This window comes from Larus michahellis, chromosome 16 (assembly GCF_964199755.1).
Source record: "Larus michahellis chromosome 16, bLarMic1.1, whole genome shotgun sequence".
Lineage (NCBI taxonomy): Eukaryota > Metazoa > Chordata > Aves > Charadriiformes > Laridae > Larus > Larus michahellis.
Genome location: NC_133911.1, coordinates 8,606,068 through 8,629,158, shown reverse-complemented (window position 1 = coordinate 8,629,158; position 23,091 = coordinate 8,606,068). Strand labels below are relative to the sequence as shown.

General features: G+C 51.2%; 1 protein-coding gene and 1 long non-coding RNA gene across 3 annotated transcripts in view; one reads left to right on the top strand and one right to left on the bottom strand.

Annotated features, from left to right (window-relative positions):
* PRDM16 (PR/SET domain 16) overlaps positions 1 to 19,056 on the bottom strand; it is a 345,169-nt gene extending 326,113 nt beyond the window's left edge. The window contains exons 1-2 of one of the 2 annotated variants that reach the window (XM_074609605.1): positions 18,973 to 19,056; positions 18,479 to 18,580 (exon numbers count right to left, since the gene is read on the bottom strand). The gene's annotated coding sequence lies outside the window, so the exon portion shown is untranslated. The remainder of the gene's footprint in view (positions 1 to 18,478; positions 18,581 to 18,972) is intronic. The other variant, XM_074609606.1, reaches the window with a different exon arrangement.
* Positions 4,109 to 11,733, top strand: LOC141751943 (uncharacterized). The gene is made up of 3 exons (XR_012590147.1): positions 4,109 to 4,681; positions 5,268 to 5,547; positions 10,186 to 11,733. It is a non-coding gene; the product is annotated as an uncharacterized LOC141751943 (long non-coding RNA).
* Positions 19,057 to 23,091: the final 4,035 nt, after the last annotated feature.

Genomic DNA, 23,091 nt, shown 5'->3' with positions numbered 1-23,091 from the left:
CCAGCGCCGGCGGCGACCCAGCGCCGGCGGCCTCCGCGCCGTCCCGCACCTGCGGAGCGCTGCGCGGGGCTCCGCGCACACTGGCGCGGCGCTCCCAGTCCCGGGCCGCGGCGGCAGCGCGGCTCCTCGCCGCCTTTCAGCCGCCTCCGGGGGCGGTTTGTCCGTCTGCTGTCAGAGCTGGGCTCCCGGAGCTCTGGGCAGAGGAGGCGGCAGGCTTGGAGATGTAAAAAAAAATACCTAAAACCCCGAAACCGCCACAAATTTTCGCTCTCCGCGTGTTCCGATATGGGAACCGTCCGCTCAAGCACAAACAAGCCGCACGCCGAGAAGCGGTACCGAGACCCAGCCCCCGCCGCTCTCCCGCTCCCTTGTCCCTCCACCGTCTCATCAGCCTTAATTAAAAAAACTAGCAACGAGCGGGAAGCCGGTCCCCTCCGAGGGCGAAGGCTGCAGCCGAGGAGCAGGTACCGGGGCCGGGATCGCCGCCGGTTCCCCGTCACTCCAGCCCGCCCCGGAGGATGCAGCAGCGCTGGCTGAAAACTCGGGCTCGAAACTTTGACTTTGTCCTATTCCTAGTAACGAAAGGCAAAAGCGGGACTGCAGAAACACTGGCCAGCCTTTTCCAGCACCAACATTTATTTAGAACCTGAGACCAAACAAATTCCCACCCGCGTGTGTGGGTCGGAATTATATTTGTACTCTGCAAAAGTAATTGAGGGATTTCGAACGGGAACGAATTTCCTTTAAACGTGCAGCGCCGAACCCATTTATTTGCCGCCTCTCCACCTTCTCACCAATACAAAAGAGACCGTCAGCTATTGTAGAAGCTTCTCCCCGGTCACCAGTATTTTATTTTCTCGCTAGAGGAGGCGGCCCACCGGCCGCAGGGGCACGGCATGGCCCTCTGCTACCTGCCGGCTCCAGCAGAAACCCCTTCGGGGCTCCGGCTCGCCGAGCCCCCCAGGAGCGCCGGGCACATGCACCAGCCTTCGGGACCCCTCCTAAACTGAAGAGCCCGAGGGGTGCAGGGGGGTGCCCGCCCGCCGGCAGCGCTCACCTGGAGCGCCCATGGGCCTGCTGCCCCTCCTCGCACCCCGACCGAGCCCCGCTCCTGATTTACAGCCATCGCTAAAGACTTCCACCCCCAGAGGGGAGCGATAAAGCGAGCGAAAACCATTCCCCATCTCTGGTTCAGCTCCGCCGCCTCCGGTACCTGCCTTTCTCCTGGGGAGCCGGGTTAAAATTCCCGAGAATTTCACCCAAACCCCCACCCCAGCGCGCACACGCACGTTCTTCCCTTTCCCAAGCCAGGTAATAGAGTCGAATTCCCAGAGGAGCCTCACATCTGCTTAAAATATTGTCCAATGAAATGAAATTCTACAACATATTGTGTTTTTAATATACTGTGGACCGCTGCCTTGCATGGCTCGCCGGCCGTGCGTCGCTTTTCCCGGGATATGTGCGGGCATTAATCAATAGGAGCGCACGCCGGCGGAGGCTGCAGCACCCCGAAGTGCGGGCGGAGAGGGGTGCTTGGGCAAGGACGGAGCTATTTCGTGCCCTAACTCAAATTCTCGCTACCTTGCCGATGTAAATACAGCACGATCCGTACACTCGTGTCCGTGTTTAATCTGTTTTGCAAATAAATACTCCTGGGATATTGAAACCTTAGCTTTGGACTACTGTTTTGAACTGTGATCCCTAAAAAATCCTCAGCTGAAACCCCATAAACCGTTGGGCCTTGTATTGTATTAAACACCTGATTTTAATCAGAGCTCAGCCTTCCAAAGAGACACTTCCAGTCGGTATTAGCAGCGCTCACTCGGCGAGCGGAGCTTTGGGGGCTGCAGCTCCTGCTGCTGAAGGGAAGTGGCTGCTCCCAGGCGCAGAAGTCCCAGCTCATCTCCCCAGCACTTCAGAGAGCCAGGCGCTGAAAAACCCCCCAGTCCTCAAGCGGCAGAAGCTCGCTTACCGCCCCCGAGCCAGGGGAGCTCACCGCGAGGGGAGGCCGGCGCAATGTGCGCGGCTCGCAGCGCGCTGGGACGCGGCCGGACCCCGCGCTGGGCAGCCAGCTGCAAAAAACCCGGACCCTGCCCTGGGCACACGGGCACCCAGCTGCAAAAAATAATAATAAAAAAATCCGTGCCTTTTGCAGACGCAAAAAGAAAGAGAAGGAGGGAAAAAATAAAATAAAAAGGAAAAATAAAAAAGAGAAATATTCCACTCTATTCAACCTCGCTTTCACAGCCAAGAGAGCTCTAAAAATTACTCTTTTCCTTAACAACCTAAACATTAAGTGCTGACTTTTTTCTTTTGGGAAAAAAAAAAAGTTATTATTTGAACGGGGCCGTTTTAAGAGTATGTGTATCGGGAAAAAAATTAAAAATCCCAGGATTGATTGCAAGACAACTTCCCAAATGGCGTGGCAACGGTGTGGTGACAATGTTGATCACGGGGACTGTGAACCATCCCGCCCGCGAGCAGCGTTTGTGGGGGCAGGAAGGCGTCCGGGTGTCCCCCAGAGCCGCGGCGGTGTGGGGAGCGGGGGCACCCGAACGGGGCGCTTTGGGAAATGCGGCCACATTAAGGCAAATCGTCGCGGCCTCGGGGTCGCCGCATCGTGTCGCGGAGCGGCGGTGGGTGCTCGGCCACCGCGGGGCTGGCGACCGCCAGCAAACTCGGTCCCGAAGCCGTTTTGGGTTTTGTTTTTTTTTTTTTTTTTGTTTTGTTTTTTTTTTTTAAAGCAAACCGGGCTGTGCTCTGCCGGGCAGGGACCGTGTCCCCTCCGGGGCGCGGGTGCTGCCGCTTACACCGGGAGCCGGGACCAAGACCCGCAGCAAGAAATGCCCGCTGACCTTGAGGAGCTGAAAAGGCTCCCGAATAACGAACTTGAATTACAAAATAAACGTTTTGAGCCCACGTGCGAGCGCGCTGCGTTCGCTCCCGCCGCCCCTGACCCTTCCCCAGCCGGGGCTTGAAACGGCGCCCGGGATTTAACCCAAACCGGCGTTTTTCCCCGCAGGGCCGGGGACGCGGTGCGGGAAGCGATCCCCGCCGAGCTGCCGCGACCTGCGGCAAGGGGGGGTGGGGTGGGGTGCCGGGGAGCCCCCCACGACCGCATCCTCCAGCTCTTAACGCCTCCACGTCCGCCCGAAAGCCTCCGAAAGCGATTTAACCCAACCGGGCGCCGCTACTCTCCTCATCTTCCTCTCCGAGCGCTACCACCAGAGTTTTTAGCAGGGCGCAGACTGCGCTGGAACTTCTGCAGCCTCCAGATATTTCGCACAGAGACAGAGCGAAACAGAAACTAAATAATAATAATAACGATAGTAATAATAGTAGAGGAGTACAGACAGGCTGCCCGGGCACCGGGATCCTCTGCTGCCTAACAGTGAATCGGCGAGGAAAGAGACCGAGCGTTTGCGGCTGGACTCTGCGGGGGCAAAAAAGCCCCGTCTTTCCTACAAAAGCCACACTCTCCTCCTCTGAACATCCAGCCTAAAAACGATTCGAAAAGACAGAAAGGGAAAAGGGTCCGGTGGAAGACGGAGGAAAAAGCTGCGCGAGACTTACGAGCTGCAATTCCACCCCCAAGTAAATTTTAAAAAATTAAAAATTAAAGACACTCCCCCACACTCCCCTCCCCCAGACCTTCTTAACCCCCAGCTGGGACACCCGAGCTGCGTTCAGGATCTTCCCTCTGGACCTGCGAATCCAAAGCCCCTCACTGAGAGCGGATCCATTTTTTTGCTACAAATTCTCTTCCTTCCCTCTCCTCGATAATTGTTCCCGAGACTAGAAGGGGTTTCTTCCCCCCCCCCCCCCCCCCCCCCCCGTCTCTCTCTCTCTCCCCCCCCCCTCCCTCCAGCGTTAAGTCTCTCCGGCAGATGCCAAACACAGACCTCTAGCGCCCACTATTTCAAAAGCCAGGAATATTATTTCACAAGACTTGGAACGACTCAATAAAAAAAAAAAAAAAAAAAAAAAAGTTGCTATCCCCTTTCGTCAACTTCCAGCTAACTTTCGCTTTTCTCCCCCGGCTCCGCGCCGTTCCGCGCTGCTCCGCGGCGCGCCGTAGCTTGGCGCGGAGCAGCGCGGAACGGCGCGGAGGAGCGCGGGACACCCGGTCTCCGCGCAGACGGGGAGGGAGAGGGTCTTGCAGCCCCCGCAGCCCCCGGCCCGGCTCCGAGCCCTCCCGCCCCGGCCGCCGGGGAGGTGGGAGGCGGAAGAATGGAGAGAAAGGACCTACTTTTGGGCAGTTTTCTCGCCCGCGCCTTGGATCTCATCGTGTCGGCTTGTGGATTCCTCTCCTCCTCCTTGAGCCCAGAAGCAGCTACACACTATCTTCATCTCCCAAGCATTGTCAGTTTGGACACCTTCGCACATGCGCACAGAACATTCAATCTGACACCCTCACCAGGGCCAAAAAAACTTTCCAATGTATTCATCATCATCAGGGTGGTTGGTTTTTTTTTTTCGGTGGGCTGTTTTTTTTTTTTTTTTTGTCCTATCCTCTTCTTCAGACCACTTATCTCTCCCCCCTCCTCTCTCCCGGCACCATCACAGCCTTCCCCTGATCTGCCCCTTTAAGAAAAATCAGCCCTCTCCGCTCCTAACCCTCCGCACACTGACCTTACACACTGGACAATATTTAAGGATCAAGGTGCCATCCTATAAAGAGGTGATTATCATTATATTCTTATTATTACTACTACTACTAAATCGCAATGCTATAGAAAGAGTTTGTTAATGGATGTCATCTTGTAATTGTACCGATTTTAGACGTGCTTTTATTTTTGATCTGAAAAATATTTATTTACAGTAACTTTTAAATCAGTGTCTGTCTTATTTTCTTCCTTTTTACCCTTTCCCCCTTTCTTGCCCCCTTCGGCTCGGGGAGGAGGGGGGTGTGTGCGTGTGTATAACTTTTAAAATAACGTAATTTGCGCTTTTGTGTTTCGCCGTCATTTCTCGCGTTTCTACCGGCGTATTTCAGCTCAACACCGGCTCGGAAGCGGGTGCGGTTCCATTTCTCTGTGTTTATGAACGTTTTTGACCCAGAACGCGAACCCCACGCTCTCGCTCCCCTTTTCCCGTTGCGGGGCGGGAGCGGGGAGCGCGGACCGGCCGCCGCCGCTCCCGCGGAAGCTCCGCGCTTCCCGAGCCGGGATGCGGAGTGGAGGGTCCCCGGGCCCCGAGCTCCCCGCCGGGCAGCGCGGAGCTTCCGCGGGCAGCGGGTACCGTGCCGCTTTTCTTCTGCCTTTCAGGTGGAAGGCAGCGCGCTGGGAAGCGCTTCCCGAGGGACGGGGGAAGCCGGGAGAGGCGCGGAGACCCGGGAAAAGTGGGGAGAGGAAGGAAAAGCCACCCCGGAGCCATCCCGCAGGACCTGCCCGCCGGCCCCGGCAGCGAAGGTAGAGAGAGCCCCGGCTTTGAAGAAAGGAGCGAAGTGTAAATAGCCCGATGATTGATGTGCTGTCTTTGACTGCGGAGAAAGCACTATTTTAATTCAAGTGGCCAGGTCAGATGGTCACGGAAGAAGGTTGAAAGGTAGGATTTAATGAGATTAATATGGAGAGAGAGAGAGAAAGCGCGCGCCTTCATAAACATTCAATAAAATAATCGGGCGAGGGGAGAGCGCTCTGATTTGCGCTCGAGGTGCTAACCCGGACCGGGGCTCAGCCAGCAGAAAAACCGGGAGCCCTCTCCCTGAAGGGCATTGCAAAAACAAAGCAAAACTTCTGTGGGTGCGTCAGGTCTCTGCTGGAAGCCATTCTGCCAGCTGCACTTTTGCCCTGCAGGTGGAACTGGGGAGGGGAGGGGGGAATATTCTTGCTAATTACCGGTTTTCCCCTCCTCAATAAACTCTTTAATTGCAAATGGGAGCAGGGCCCTTTCAGATGCTACCTGGGAGCCAGCGCTAAAGGGAAGGGTGGCGGAGCAGGAGCCCAAATAAAATAAATACGTTTGAAGGGAACTTGCAGCCACGTGTCGCCTAAAATGTTGAAATGGTGCCCGTGAATTCCTTCCCCGAGGACGCGCGGGGCACAGGTAGCCGTTTCACCGCACGGCCGGCACCCCGAGCTCGGAAAAACAAGCTCTTGCGGTCTCCGCCGGTGAAACAGGAGCTCGAATGTTTCCCAATCCATTGAAATGTTTCTCCCAACGACCTCGGGCGCTAGAGCTGCTTCCCGCACCCACCCCGCCGAGCCCCTCGCGGGACGGACAGATTTCAGCTCGAAAATATCGTCCCGGGTTATTTATTCCGGCGGTTTTCTGGCAGAAGACCCCGGACCTGCTCAGCCCCGACCCGAAGCCAAGCCCCGAAGCCCGCGGCTAGCCAGCACAGGTTGCCCCGCTGGCCGCGTCCCCCTCCCCGAGCCGCGAAAACAAAGGGCACGGAGGGCCCGAGCCACTCGTCGCCGGGCCGGGACCCGCGGCCGGTGCTCGCCCGCCGCCCTCCGCCACTAGCCCGGCTTTTGTTTTCGTGCCAAAACCTCCCGCATCCCCAGCGTTCAGATTCGCCCTGGGAAACAGCTCCCGCGGGAAATAAGCGCGCACCGGCGGACCCGCTCGCAGATATTTTGGGGGACGCAAAAGGCTTTCGGGGGTGTCCGGAGGGGGGGGTTCCACAACCCTTTAGCTGATGCTTCTACAAACGAAGCCACAGAGAAGCGATCGAAAAGTCACCGTGCGACCTGGCGCCAGCCCTGCCGAGCCGAGGGTCGGGGTTGCCCTCAGCTCGCCTCGGAAATCAGGATTAGGTTATTTTTCCCCTTGCCTTTCCCCTCGCTCTGGCCGCGCTGCTCCCGGGTCGAGGAGAACGGCTCGCCGGGCCGGAGCGGGGCTCCCCCCGCCTCGGCCCGCTGTTATCGAGGCAGCAGGAAAAAAGAAATTAAAAAAAAAAAAAAAAAAGGAACGAATTTTTAGCGGGAGGTGTCGGGAAGCGCTGGCTGCGGGGCGTGCGGGAGGCGACGGGCCACCAGCGGGGTCCCCGCCGGCACCGGCCGCCCGCCCCCGGCAACGGGCCCCGCTTCACAAGCTCGTTTTAGGGAAAAAACGCTCTCGAGGAGACGCGGTTGGGAGCCAGGGCAGGAGCCGGAGGCGGGGGGGTGCTCCGGGGGCAGTGTGCCCTCTCGGGACACGCTCTTCCGTCCTGCGCCTACAGAGGCTGATCCATGGCTGCCAAGGGTGCCTTGCTGCATTCCAGACGGGAATCCCCAGGGGGAAGGAGCAGGGCTGCCGAGGGTGGGCGCAGCAAATCCCCCCAGCAAGGTGTGCAGCTGGGGGCCGGGAAAAACCCCGCAGCCCCCCCCGCCCCGGGCTCCCCCCGGCGTTCCTGCCTGGCCGGCCGAGCATCCTGCGGCTGCCACCGGCTTTTACAGCCTGCACCTGTCTGAGTGAGTGTCGCTTCCACGGAAAATGGCAAGTTAATTAGCGTGGAGGAAGGGAGAGGGGCCAGGAAGCTTCTCGACTCCCTTCCCCCGTCCTCCTTCCTTCCCCGGGTCAGCCCCGGTGTCTGCCAAGGACCTGGCACAGGGAGACCACGGCCCCGCACGCCCGGGGGGACACGAGTGGTCCCCAACCCGGGGCGAGTTTGCGAGGAAAAAATCCCACGGCGACCCTGGGAGTTGGGGGGGGAAGACCCCCCGGAGGCGTGCCTTTTTCCGCCGAACCTTGATAATTATGTCCCCCGGGGAAACGAGCAGCTTTTCCACTTCCCGCCACACGCGTGTCAGGGCAGAGGGACCCCACCAGAGTCCAGTCGGGGGCGGGGGGGCAGGTCTGGGGGTGCAGGCGAGCCGAGGGCAGTGAAATGCGCCTGTTCTAAGTTTATGTCATCCGCCCTCGCTCCTGTTTGCACCTTCATCTCCGCTTCCTCGCCCGGCGAATAGACATTTCAACACGCAAACGCCGCAGCGTGCCACATGCGTTTCAAGGGGGCTCCAGCGCTGCGAGGCGGGGGGGGCGCGGGAGGGGTGTAATTTACGGGTGGGTTGCCTGGTATTTTCGCTACAGAGCGCACACACCCCTCCCCATTTCCTAGGTATTTTATGAAGCCAGCTTTGAAAAATACTGCTCCAGGTGAAACTTTTGCGTGAGAACGCTCCCGGATCGATTTTGTTCCAAACCAGATGTAACGGCGCTGCGTGTGTCCGTCCCGGGGGTGCGGGTGGGCACTCGGGGTTGTCACCCGTCCGGCAACCGGGGACGGGGGAGGGAAAAGGCGTTTTGCGAGTTGTTATGCACGAGCATTTTTAAGCAGTAAAGAAGATTAAAATGGTTGAGATAGTCCGGCTTGTCCGGGAGCTGCCGCACATACAGAGTCACCCCTTTCCCTTCCCAAGGATTTTCGCATAAATTACTTATTGTTTCTGCGCAACGTCGCGGGGAGATTAGACCAAGAATTAATATTTTAAACTACGCAAGATCCCCGTGGCATACGACGGGGCTGCTCTCCGTTAGGGTCAGCGAGCCCCGGCCAGATTAGGCGGTAAGAATGTCACACGCTTCCCTAGAGATTTTTCCTTTCTAATCTGCCATTAATAAGCGGAGGAAGCACACACACAACCGCCACATTGTAATTAGGCTCTGCCTTAAATCCACGCAATCAAAGAGCAGTTTGCCTTTCATCCCCGCCGGTGCCAAGGAATTTCAACACCTCTTCGACGCGGTTTAAAGCCCCCGTTCCCTGCGTGATGCTGGCGCAAGGGGGCAGTTAAGGACAGCCGGGAGCGCGGGGTCAGCGGCGGGAGCGGGGCCGGGAGCCCCCCGGGGGCGGGCGGGCTGTGCCCCCACCGAGCAGCCTTCGGCCCTCCGCCGAGCCGGCCGGCGGGGAGAAAGTTTGTTTGCTTTCCCAGCCCCGGCTCCGCTGCCGGCGCTCCGCGGCTGGGGCGAGGCGGCGGGAGAAGGGAAGGAGAAATAAAAATGAAAAAAAATTAAAATAGTTAAAAAATTAAAGTATCAAAGGCTGGCTACAGCCTGCCCGCGGTTATGAGCCGGAGGAAGCCCGGGCTGGCGAGCACCCGAGCCGGGCTCACCCCCCCGGCCTCGCCGGATCCCCGCAGCCGGGCTGCAGGGGCCGGCACCCCCCGAGGGAGTCGTGCGGGAACAGGTCTCAGTCCCTCCTTACACCCAGGTAAACAGTGATTTAGGGTCGCTCCGGGGAGGGACATCGTCACCCAAACACCCGAGTGGCTCCTTTCCTGAAGAAACCTATTTGCACACTCATTGGTTTAAAAACATTTTTTACCCGAAAACCTTTGAGAAGCTCCAGAACAAACACTCCGAGAAAATCAGAAGTGTCCGCATTTTGTACATAAAAAAAGTCACCCTTACCGATCCTCTTCGCAATGAAATACATGGGGGGGGGATAATATTAATATCATTGCAAGATCTGTGCATGTATGTTACTGTCCTGCAGCTCACGTTCCTGATACTTAAGCTACGCTGAAATCGGTCTTTGCATCAATATGCGTTTATCAGACTTTTTTTTTTTTCCTCCTTATTTCTAGAAGAAAACACTGGCTCCTCTGGCCATGAAAAAATACCGTGTAAATTGCCATTTAAGATTTTTCAAAAAACATGTTCAGCTATAAGAATTCCTTCGAATTCGTTACACTCCACCATGCAAGGCTACGCCTTGCTGGTCCAGGGTAAGGTAAAAAATGCATGTCCTAAAATGAAAAGTCGTAAAAAGAAAAGCAACATTTACATTTGAATATCTAACTTGAACAGTATTATAATTACAATCGTAAAAGATAGTGCACTGTTGTCTTTAAGACGCCAGCCTATGAACAGACAGTTTTCGGAGGATGTAAACACAGCAGTTTTAATCACGACGGTCTCGCGGAATGAAGGGAAATTAAGGAGTTATAGCAATTTTTTTAGACGTTTGATCAAAATATTTTTGCCCGGAGAACGCTTGCCAAATGAAAGCAAAATGGAAATGATGGGCGCTGTAATTCTGCGAACAGTTTTGTCATGGAAGGAGCCCAAGTCCCCGGTGTCCCAGGGCAGAGGGTTCTCCCTCCCCTGGGGCTTCGGGAACGGTCCCCTGCCGCGGGGGGTGACACGGGGAAGCGGGTATTCGGCGAGCAATTTTTCGATCAAACATTTTGCAACCGAAATCGGGTATTTGGAAGACGCTAAAACGATCTCTCTCGCCTTTCTTCTCGAAATTAACAGAACTGCCCCCGCCTGAAAGGTCCAAGCGAGCTGTAACCCGCGGCGGGGACGGGGCACGGTAACGGCTGGTGGGGGGCAGCGGCGGAGGGACGCCCCCTGCCCCGGAGGGACCCCCCCCCGCCCTTCTTCAGCGGCTCCGGAGCCACCGCCAGCAGCTCGGGCACCAGCCCCGGGGGTGCGACCCGGGAGGAGAATTTCTGTAATTAAATGTTACGGGGGGAGGTGAGCGAACCGAAACCCGTCCAGATTTCACTCGCCGAAGATCGGTGCCCTCCCAGCTCTGGGGGCGATACCCCCCCTCCCTCCCCTGATGCTCTCCCAGCCCCGGAGGAGGCCCCCCCTTGCTCCCCGATCCCTCCCACAGGGACTCCCGGTCCCCGTGTGCGTACGGGGGGGGGTCAGTCCCCGAAGCGCTGCTCCCTCGCCAGCCCGGCGATGTGGGGGGGGCCAAGGTGGCCCCGCTTCTCCCCCCGCCTTCACCGCCCTCCGCAGGTGCGGAGCCCGCGCGGGTTACGCGCCCGCTTTGCTTGCGCTTCCCCCGGCTACCGACGGCTGCAGCGGAGCTAGCTGTATAATTATTAGCTATTAATTGAGTTCAAGACCTTTTATGGCTATGGGAAATGAGGAGTCCGACCACTAATCCCGAGAAGGGTCTGCGCACAGCCAAGAGCTATGAAAAAGCCATCCAGGGCTGGCTGGGCCCGGCCTGACACAATGCCCCTGGGGGCGGGGGAAGCATTAGCGAAAAAAATTCATTAGGTGAAAATTATAGAAACTTTAAACCGATGGATTTATTTACGAGATCCCTTTGGGGGCTGCCACTCGAGAGCGGGGGGGGGGGGGCGGGGAGAAGGGGGCAGAGGTGCGAGCGCCTCACGGCGATGCCCAGCTCGGGCAGGGGGCGACGGGGGCTACCTCAGGGCTACCGCCGGGCTTCCCCGCTCGCCCCGCCGAGCCGGTGCCCGGCAAAGGTGAGGAGCGACGGGCCGGCCTGCTCGGCGGCTCCCCCCGCTCCGCACCCCCATCGAGCAGTGGGGTTCTTCTTACCGATTCAGTTTCCATATAGCCTTATCTTTACACGCTTCCACCTTCCAATTAAACTTCCCCCAAATTGCCAAAAGCCTGATTTGCATGCAAGGGACTCCGTTCAAAGATGCTAACTTATTGTCTCCTCTCAGAACTTAACATTTCTCTCTTCAGTTCCCACTTGAAAGAAGTTTTAGAACAGTATTCAAAGACTGTCCAAACGAACAAAACCTTCCCCTTTGCTAGGGAGAGAAATCCGGTGTATTCAATAAGAGGGCATATTCTCAGAAGTTTGCAGATTTGGTTTTAAAGGCTGTATTGTTCGTGCCTTTTTCCTGAAACTTTTTTTTTTTTCAGAGAACGGCTCACATGCCTGCAAAGGATTATTAAAATAAAACATCATAGAGTTGTTGGTTTCTTTTTTTCTTCTCTCCCTTTTTCACTGTTTAGAATTACTTTTCTGGAAGAGCTTTCCAAGCATCCCGCCCGCCCCCCAAGTCATAATTAAGAACACTTTTTTTTTCCTAGCAAACAGGAAAAGTAAAGAATCAACCCCCTTTCCAAATGCTCCTTTTTCCTTTAAACACTAACAGAGTTCTCCTCTTCGGAAACACTTATCTGTTACAAATACACCTGAAAATATTCTCGGTGCTGAATAGATGTTGTCCATCTACAGCAGAACAAATTAAAGCAGTGAGACTCTCACACCGGGCGAAGCTAGCAGCATCTCTGCAAGCATAAAATAAACGCAGATTACAATTCTTCCTGGGTTTTCAAAAGCTGTTTAAAGGGTGACAGGATCTCTGCCTTCAAATCCCTCCCTCCCATCCCCGCATTTTTCTTTTTTAAGATTAAAAGAAGATGATCCAATGAGCTGAGGACGCAGAACTCCTTTTGGGAACGCGATAAACTGCAAAAAGCCAGTGGCAACCCATTTATGATTAACTCCTTTCTATAAAGGTGCATAATGGAAGCAAACAGGGACCCGACGGGACACGCACATATTTTATTCATTTAATACAAAGCAGCTTTTTTTTTTTTTAAAAAAAACCACTTTAAAAAAACCCGTGGCGCAGAGCAAAACTCAAGGGCCGGGGGGGGAAAAGAACCAACAAAAAACCATCAACCAACCCAACAACTTATGGGGTGTGATGTGATTTTGCCGTGATCCTTCGCTCGGCAGCGAGGGTGCGCAACGCCCCGCGGGGGGACGGCGCGCCCCGGGCCGCGGCCGAGCAGCCTGGGCTGGGGGGGGGTGGGGGGAAGACAGGACCACCCCGGCCCCCCCGGGACCCCCAGCCCCATGCGTGTTCCGGAGCAGGAGGGGGACAGCCCCGGCCACCCCTTTCCTTGGGGGGATTCCCCCCCCCCCCAGCTTCACCTGAGTGTCCCCCCCCAGAATCCCGCTGCCCCCCCGCACACAGGCAGCCGCTCGGGGCCATCCCGATTTCTCCATCTCCGGAGACCCTCCTGCCTCAGCAGAGCACCAGCAGCTCCGAGTCTTTCCCCCGCTAACCTTAAAAGCGGTATAAATCCTCCCATGAAATAATATAAGTGTGCACGGAGTACAAAGGGCTCCTGTCCTCGGGTTTGTAGATCATAACCAGAGATGGGAAAGTATTTAATAGCACCCTTTAAGTGACTGGTGTCACCTCCATATATCCCAGTCCAAGAGAAAGCCACCACGACCAAAAATAAATTATTATTTTTTTTAACTCTAGGGAAGCAGGAGTTCATTTAGATTTACGAATTAATGAAGACTTATTGTAGAAAGAAACTGTAAGAACATGTGTTAAAACGCACCAGAAAGAATTTCATCGATTTCCATGAGAGGTGGATTGTATCCAGGAAGAATGAGTCAACTTCATTCCTTGAGTAAAACTCACTGAAGTGAATTACTCTGGGCATAATTTGGATCATCTTGTTCCCCCCCCATTTCATGTACTGTCGTCCAGCTAATTAGATCTTCAGTGTTATTATGCATTAGACAGAGCTAAACGGGATTTTTTTTAAAAAAATCTTTTTCATCACTGGAAAATAGTGATTTGAAAAATATATATCCCCCCCCCCCAATATCACATCAGTTGCAAGTAATTATTCAGCCAAACAGAGTCACACACACAAGACAACATGATCCGGTGCAGGAAAGAACAGTTTAGTGGTTAGGGCACGGGGAGGAAGAAATAGAAGCTCTTCTGCAGAAATGCCTGTGTTCCTGGCCGTTTGTCCTGCTGCTGGTTCTTGTTTCTCCTTTACTCACGTATTTAGTGTTAAACTTTGCAAGGTTTTGGTTTAATTTCCATGGAGGAGATGGGAATTCTTGCAGCCACTGAAATGTTTCCTAACCAGCTCTGTTCTCACACTGAGGGATGCAATTCATTGCAGAGGAGAAAGCAGCATGTTTAAGTAATCGATAGAGAAATCTTTCTCCAATCACACATGCGCACTCACTGCGGTAACGGTGTTTTATTTTACACTTGGAAGAATAAACTACTTAATTGGAGAGATTTGGGATGAAATCTCAGGATACGGTGATGGGAGCAATAGAGAGACAAATACTAACGCCCTGTCAGGGGTTTGGTCTTTGCACTCAGGAGCTAAAGCTTCACACAGACCCTCCCATACCTCTATTAACGCACAAAGACCATATCAAACATCTAGAAGGCAGATCGTTAGTCTTTTCAACCTCACTGTTAGGTTTTTAGCCCACAAATTGGCTACAAGAGGACTTGTGGCAGTCCCAGAGGAGCCCAGTATTTTGTTGTTAGAACCACGAGGCATAGCTGGTGATAAGCTAATTGAGGAACGGTTAAAAACCAAGCTCCATTTAAGAAAAAGAGCGGTTAGAAAATGAAATGCAAATATATACAAACTAGCCAATGGTTTCTCTGAATATAAATGTCTGTCTACCTTATGACTGCTATTTTCCAGCCAGCTTTCCAACCAGCGCAGTCTTTGCACTTCTGTATCTACAATTGTACCATTTATAAGCCAGGAGCCCACCTTGCCCACACGCTTGTTCCGACAGTGACTCATGTTCCATTGGGCTCATTCCTGTGAAGACTCGTGTTAAAACAGAGGAAAGAGCAGAACCTTTTGGGGAAGGAACACTACATTTTGGAAAGCACCAGACATACCCACTATTCCCTGTCAAAAAATGAAAACACTGATTTACATCCCATGTAGGGGAATGGCTTTTGCAATTGGTATAGCATTAAAAGTAAAGAATTAATTTGATACCCAGGTCAAACAAAGTCTTGCTGAAGAATCGTGTTTACTCAATACCTAAAAAATAGTCTTCCTAGAGGAATACACTCAGGGAGGAAACAAACTGATAAATTATCTAGCTAAGGCATGGCAGATTAACTTTACTTTCGTTCTATTGATCTGTTGAAGCCCCTCCAATCAAACTTCCCTGAAAAAAAAAAAAGTCTTAGCATCGCTTGCAGGTAGTATTTGCTGAATTCAAGAAGAAATTAAGTACCTATCGCAGAATCACTTTGTCTCCAAGTGGTAGCTCCCAAGTAACACGCCGCAAGCAAAACCATGTGCCCGGTCTGACTGCTGCAGGGTCCCAGGTTCCACAGGGCAATTTCTTCCCTACCTTCACAATAGAAAAGCCCCAGGTGAGAGCTGCCCACGAGCTCTGACTGCCACCGCCCACCACTCCGGGATGTGCCAGGGATGCCTTTCCAAGCCTCTCGCTTTGTAGACACCGTCTGTGATTTCAGCTCTAGCACATCTCATTTAACAGCTATGAAATGTCCGCATTGGCAGAGTCCCCCAGGTACAATTCCACCCAAATTATAAGGAAATTCAGAAACCAGTCACCTCCAGCACCGTCTGGAAGCGTTAAGGTTAGTATTTATTTACTCTCTTTAAGTGGAAAAACCAAAGATGCAGAACTTTCCAGGTAATAGCTGGTCTGACAAGTGGCAGCTCAGGGATCCACACGGGCACTGTTTTCGGGATTCACACCCACTCTGCCCCATCGTTTCTATACACCAAAAGGCAAAGATCGTCACAGATTGCAACACTTCCCATTAAAAATAAGCAAAATACCTTCCAGCCAGGCCCACTGCCCTGATCCATCTACTAAGGGAGTCCCAATTGCTACCTTTCCCCAGCTGGTTGGCAGAATACGCCGCTGAGTGAAGGCAGAGCTCTCTCATGAGATTGTCACCACTAAAAGAAGGAAATACCACGTCACGAAGTTCTCCAAAAAGTACAAAGCGTGTTTTATACAAAAGCAGCAAACTTGAATCCATTCAATAGGAAAGGACATCTCATTTTTGCAGGCCTTTTTCTTAGAATCTTATTTTATTCATTTATTGTACCAAAGTTCCCCACTCTACTGCTGGAAGAGCAGCTTCCAGACTCACTGATGAAAGAAGGTAAGAGAGCAACGGTGTTATGGTAGGATACTTATACTCTCCGTGCAACAGCAAAGGTACACGGGACGCTCAAGAAGAGCTCCCAGGTTTCAGAACAAATCGTCTCCGGAGTTGCCGTGTAAACAGCAGCAAAGAGCCAAGAGAGCACACAAGCCCCTCGCACCAGAACAAATTCGGCAGCAACGCAAATATTCCGGCCCCAAGTCCTGCGGTCAGAGTGTGCTGTCTGATGTTACCCAGGGTATTCTCCGAAATCAGAGTCCCTACAGAGAAGCTCTGCACAACACTGCCGTACACTGCCCTCCGCTCGGGAGAAACGCGCGTATTTCTCAGCATTTCGCTACGATCTCACGTACAGCACTGCTTCCTGGTCTGTACCTCAAGACCTTCTCATGTTTTCACTCCAGATTCTTTTAGTACCCTGAAACAGCTGCATCATGCGTTGCTTGACTACCATTCAGCTGCAGTTTTGTTCCTTCGGTATAAATGAGATGGGGAAATAGTTTCATTTCTCTGAAGTATAAAGTTAAATAGAGTGAACTAAGAAGTTTCTTTAGAAATAATGGAGTGAGATCACCCATACAGTGATTTTAAATGGCTCAAATAAGAGCAGTGCTTGCATTTAGCAAGTACATCCTGAGGAACAGGAGGCTTTCTCAGTTCCAGCCACTTGGGTGCATTACGAGGGGGACTGCTCATTCACACGGGGAACATATTTTCTATAAAATTATTACTAACAGCTTTTTAACTCCACTCTTAAGCAACCCAGAATGTGAATCAATTAAAGATCACAAAGGACTTGACATTTTCAAGGGAATTTGAGTCTTAATCAATTATTTTGTCACAAAGCTCAGCTGAATGAACCGTCTAGGCAGTGAAACACTTTATTGCTGAGTATATTGACCACTGGATCTGGGCTGGCAGGGCACGAGGGGGTAAAGGATCACCAGGAAGTAGTAAAACACAGTGAAGTCACAACAGGAGGGAAAATGACCAGTGTCCCCTGACTTCTTTTCAAAAAGTTAGGAGTTGCTGCCCTTTTGGAGACAAACACTCAGCTTCGCAAGAGCTCTGGCAGCAAAGCAGCTCCGGATTTCTGCATTGCAATCACCTCAGCCTTTAATTTTTTACAGCTGGAGCCGTTTATCACAGCCACACTTCCACCAGAAAAGGGAAAACTATCACTTTAAACAAAGCCATTCAAAACTCTGCATCTTACTAAAAATAAATACTAGAAAACAAGATTTATGTTCTCAGTGTTGTCGTTCACCTAGACACTGCTGGTTTTCCACCCAAACCAGTTTAGCGTTCCCCCCCCATTAAACACACATGAACTAACACTGAGATTGCTTAATTGGATTTATCGGAAAGTCATATTTCTGACCATTTCACCATTTAGCCACTTTCTCACTGTTCATACAAGCATATACTGCCCAATGAAATTTCAGATGCTTTTGTATTAATAACACCCCAAAATAATCATACATATAGTACAGATCTGGAAAATACTCAACTTTAGGCATATAAACTGTCACAAACTCACAGAAGCAAGAGATGGTCTGTTAAAGAATAACCAAGATCCAGAATACATCATCCCACAATAGAATCACAACTCACAGACTGCCCATTCAATGGGTAAACCCAACATTTTTGTCACTCTAGTGGCTGCATTTTAGCAAAAAAAGAAAATCACGATAAAAGAATTTTATTCTGGAAGGATGAGAAAAAATGTTAAACATGTTTTTATGGGAGAAACAGAGATACAGAGCTAGCTTTAAAAGCGAAAATCTCTCATGCCCTGATCTATAAATAAAACTAGTTGGGCTTTTCTTTTGTACTAAATTTAAAGGAAAGTCTTTTCCATGGAGAGTTTTCTTTAAAACAAACTGTGCCCCAGAAGGACTTTAACGATGGTGTTTCCAACAAGCAGCATGAATGAATTAAACAATAAATGCAGTACGAAAGCAGCTGTATTTTTCTTTAATAGAGGCAGATGACTGTAGCTCAAACATGGCTGTGTTCTCAGAGAGAAAAGGACAAATCCTGACAATTCTCACCCAGATTGAAACAACAGTTTTCCTTCACCCTCCAGCACCTTGGCTCAGGTGCCATTTGCCCTCCAGCATCACAAAAAGCTTCAAAGTTAGCTCCAGTGACCACTGAGCACAAATTCCAAGTTCTGTTGCACACACAGTACCAAATTATCCATCTCTCGTCTGCACGTTACCCCCGGGCTGCGCAGGGAAGATACTTGGCTCTCCTTGATAGAGCCGGGTCAGGTCTGTCACCACCAGGCAGCAACCAGAGCCTGACTGCTCGTCTGTATCCAACCTCTTCCCTTCGGAGAGAAACCTCAGGGTCTCCTGTAACTACCCAGTCTGGAAATCACCAAGGGCTTTCTCTCTTCCTCACAAAAATCTCCCAACATCCTACCAGGAGCCAGAAGTTTCAAAATAACTAATTCAGAGGGACACCATCTCTCCAGCGTTTCATCTGAACATACACAAAATACTACAACTGAGGCAAGCTCAGGAGTCTTGGTGGCTGCACTTCTCAAGGGCAGCAGTCTCTGCTTCTTAACCCAGCAACAGCCACCTGCATTTGATGCTTCCAATAGATACTATCACCTGAAATTCCCGACCAAAGCTGTTTCTCAGAATTGCTGAATGCACACCATGTTCCACCCCAGAAACAGCAGCATTTCGATCAGAGCGGAGGGCAGAGGCCCTTGCAGTAATTCAGGTTTCCCACACCACTTTCTACCTTAGCTCTTAAGTTCCGCTTGCTTCCTCTTCTCTTTTAATTTGCTCTCAGCCTTCAAACTTCCTATCCTTCACATTTTCTAGAAAGGAAACAAGTTTTCTCCTACTTACAGTGTCTGCATCTGCTGTTTTCTTCTTCCTCTGCAGTGAAGAGGTGTCTCTTGATGCACAGGCATTAGGCATCCACGCTGATAACGCCAGAGCCCATCAAGTCTGTAAGAAACATTGCACCATTAAATTAAAGCAAAGAGCTTATTCCCTTGTAGCAGAGCAGTTTCCCCCCAAACCCCACCACAGCCTGAACCCTGTCGGGGCAGGGGCTCTAAAACTCATGAAGTAGCAGAGTTTTCTGCTTGCACAGTAAGGAAGCTACAAACATTCCAAAGGTTCCTGCTGGAGCTGCAGGTTACCCAGCCCTTCGCTGCTGCCCATCACCCATGAGCAATTCTTTCAGCACAGACTTTACTGGCACGTACACAATAGAGATGCGCAAAACAAGAATATAACACAGCTTGTATTTTGCTGTTGCAGCTCTGCTTCCCTTTCCTGTAGCCGTGAGCCACCCTCCCGTTCACCACCCCACCGTAGCTGAAGAACATACCAACCTCAAGGACGTTGTGGAGCCTCCCAGCTCATGCATCAGTCCTGCAAGGGCTCCACGTGCAGCAAACCTCCCCCCAACAGAAAACTGACCCTTCCAGAAGGCAGCTCAGAGACCCCTATATAGAATTAATTGACTTGACAAAGGTGCTCTGATTAAGGTGAGTGGAGCCAGCTGGATTCAATCAGGTTCATCAGGTCTTGGGCTGGGTTTTGCCAGGGTGTGCGGCATGAGGGCAGTCAGCTGGCCATGGAGAGCCCCGTGTGGAGCAGCAGGATCCCACTGCTCCTCTCTGCTTCCCAGTGAGCCGTGCTCCGAGGGCGGCCACCAACACAGGTGTCTGTCACCCCTGAGGTGGCACCTTGGCACGTGAAGTCAATTTCTTCATGGATGTGTCAGTGGCTGAGAAACAGGAGATAAAATTGCTGCCGTGGAGGCGTTCTCCAAGCATACTGACTAATGGGTCGATTCCTATTGCACGTCCTAAGAAATGGAGATTTATTTCATTATGAAGAGAGATAAACCACACGTGTTGAAACAACTCAGCCCACCAAGCCAAAAGCCAGGCAATTAATGAATTTTAGGTGGGCTGCCAATAATTTCCAGTGACAGGTGAAGCTCATCTTGTGTCATCCAAGTAACACATACACACACCCCCCAACACCACACACATATCCCCTCCCCTTTCATATATTTATGGTTACTTGGAACTGGAGAAATTTTGTCTCAGAGGTGAGTTAACCGTTAGGCACCCCAAAGGGTCTACATTTAGTATTCATGATGCTTCCGATGTTTGGATTCTTTTATTTGTAGTGATTGTATGTTTCATAAGTGTAAAGGCGACTTCCTCATCCATACTGTGGAAATACGTAGAACGTAACTCAATGTCATTCAGCCTGCTGATATTTCTATTTCCAGAAGAGAACAGGAACACCGAAAAAAACCCAACAAACCCAAGTCTTTCCCAGCAAATTCTGATGTATAGGATGTGACATAATGGTGCAAAAACTTTTGGCAAAAACAGGGCTTTTAAATTGCTCTGCTCTGTTTTGCTGTGGTGGGAGTTTTAATGCAGTGCACTTTGCCTAGAACTGACACGAAAGAACAGACAATCACCTACAGTGTGTTACAGGGAAGAAAGAACAGAACAATTTCCCAGACAAAAATACATTGAGCTCGGTGCGCTGTTTGTTGGTTACAGCAGACAGAAGCGTTTGATGTGATGGGTGCTTTCTGGCCGCCGGGAGCCCTTCAAGGGCCCCCAAGCCGGGGGGAGGTGGCGGTGATGCGGTGGCAGGTACGTGCTACAGGGAGGTGAGAGGGGACAGGACTTTATTTCCCATTTTACAAAGCAATTTGCTGGGCTCCGTGTATTTTGCTGGGCTGGGCAGAGCGGAGCAGGGAGCAGCACGCTGCACTCGGCGAGGTGACCGGGTTTGGGTCCCAGCACTGCCCGTGTTCCCGATGGGTTTGCTCCTTTGCAGTGGATGGCGGTGGATGAGGAAGGGGCCGGCGTAAGAGGATGCCCTCTTGCAGCCCCCCTGAAATAAAGCCGTGCCTTTTGGGGGGGCTGCTCCACCTGCCTGGCACCCATCAGGCTGGGCAGAGGGTGTTTCTCCATCAGCAACGTAATTCTATTTGCTTTACTTGGCACAAAGAGGAGATGCATGTGTGATGGTTTGCATTTAGAGCATCTCACCTGTGCTCCTTCATCTCCACACACCCTCCAGCAAATCGGCCCCTGCGGAACCGCTTCAAAAGCCGCTTGCCATAATTTACAGCGCGTGGGGTTTATCGGTTTCCGCAGAAGCATGGTGTATGTATTGCGTACAGCCACCATAGCCTACAGCGGCCGCGGGGCACCGGCCAAGCCCCGTCTGTGAGTCGGAGCAGTGAGGACACCCCGGTGCTAACACTGCTGCCTTGTACATTCTTTCTTTTTCTCTTCCCCCTCTCCTTTTCTAATGAAATCTTTCCATATTATTAATGGCTAGGGTGGATCCATAGAGTGTGTTCCTTCCAGGATTTTCTTGTTTGCTGCAGTCTTCAAATTTTCCAGTTCATTTCCTATTTTCCTGCTCTAAAACCCCTGCCAAATAAATCCCCGAAGCGCACTTTGGTACTTGAACAGAAAAAACCCCACATTTGAGAATAGACATTTGATCCAGACTCTTGTAAATCAGTAGCAATTTTCCCCTCAAATATGAGTCATTTTCATCAGTGGCTGACAGTTCCTCAAGGTGAGCTTTTATCTAATTAACTATGTGGATGCATTTCAATCACCCAAATGGGGAACACTGTGTCATACAATTTATGTGAAATTAGTAGTCCAAGAGCGCTCAGCCAAAATATAAAGACTGGACTTATGATAGGCTATTTAATCAGGTTCCTTTAGGAATTAAATGATTAGGAATGAAATTATTGAAATGGATTTATGTCTGGATATTCTAAATGACACTAGCTCTCACAGCCGAAGAAGGAACAGGTACCCGAGAAAAAGTTCCTCGCTCATGGACTGGAATATTAGAAACAAAAGTGGCTATGTAATCCCCCATGGAAAGAATTATTTCGGTTTCATGTAATCCCTCACCAGAAAAATTGGAAACATTACAACCTCCACTGATATTAGAGCTCAAGTGGATGATGGTGCCAATTGGAACAGGTTAGGAGTCGGGGAATTCCTTAGGACATTCGAGGAGAAAAAAATTCTGAAGTAATTTCATGGGTTACTGGTAGTTTTAATCCCTTCTGTGGCTTCTGAAAGAAAATCCTCACACATTTAGTTGCTCACGACACGGACACTTCCCTCTAAACATAAACTGAAAATAAAAGCAGTTGGACATCAGTCAAACTGGTGGAACTGCTATTAAACGAGTCAGGCAGCCTGATATCTGAGAGTGGTTATTTGAGTGTGTAACACTGGCGATTTGGGGCTGAGCAAATTCTGATTATTGGCGTGATCCACTCTTCTCTGTTTGAGGATGAAACAGCAGGTGATTCTAAGGGCCCTTTGGCTCTGAACACCCCCCGCTCTTCATGGGCCCTGTCTGAGGCAGGAGACAGCTCAGCCCTACATCACCGCCCCACACAGCAACTACTTGGACTTATTTTTGCTTTTAAATATCCTAGGTAACATTTTTCTTTCTTCGTTTTCTGCCAGCCTTCAGACACAACTTCCTAATAACAAAAATAATCTCTCTGAAAACGCATGCTCTAAATTTCTTTAATCTTTTCCACAGTATTTAAAATCACAGAAATGGAACTGACGCTCAGGAAGAAAAAGCCCCGGATTCAGTTTCACTCATAGACATAAAGAAGAGAATTAAATCAGGAATCCAGCCCCAAAAGCTGTTCTCTTCAGTAAATGGAGAGTGATGAAAGCCCAGCAGCCCGCAGGTAGGTGAAGTCTCTCTCTCTCCGCTGTTTACCTTAACCGGAGTTTAAAGTTATTTGCTTTAGTTGCAAAAGGTTAGAGGGGAGGAATCCAGATCTTGGTGACTTGCCCTAGAAAGTCTGTGACAGAGCTGGAAATGAAACCCCCAAGAGGGCAAGCCGGAGGTTATCCAGTTACTCTGGATGCGCGGGGATCCATTCCTCCCCTCCTAAAGGAATAACGATCTCACATCAGTAAAAAAAAACCAGTTTCGAAGTAAATCCACTGAATACAGCGGGATTAAAACAGTGTAGCTGAAATCAGCATCTGGACTATTGTCTTGGATACCTTAAAAGCCCATGATTTCTTCCTCTAGGGGGATGTGCTTCTAGGAAATACATATTACTTTGGCTGGAAGACAGTACTTCAGAGAACGTCATCAGACCACCAGCGCCGTTTAATAGTTCTGCCGTGTTGTTCTGAGAAACGCTGTTTTCTGCTGGAATTCGGGAATGACCCATAGAAACAACTTTGGCAACGCGTGTATTTCCTGGCGGATTTGTCAGGGTAGCAAAGGATCTGAAGAGCTGAGTCTTTCCAAATCTTCGCAGCTCAGCCGCATTACAAGGGCTAAGTGGCTCGCCAGCGGTTCCTCGCTTTGTCCAAGGCAGGGTTACAGTCGATCCGAAGCGTCTTGAGAACCGCAAGGGAGGGTGGTGTTTTTTAACACCACCAAATTCCCCTCTCCAT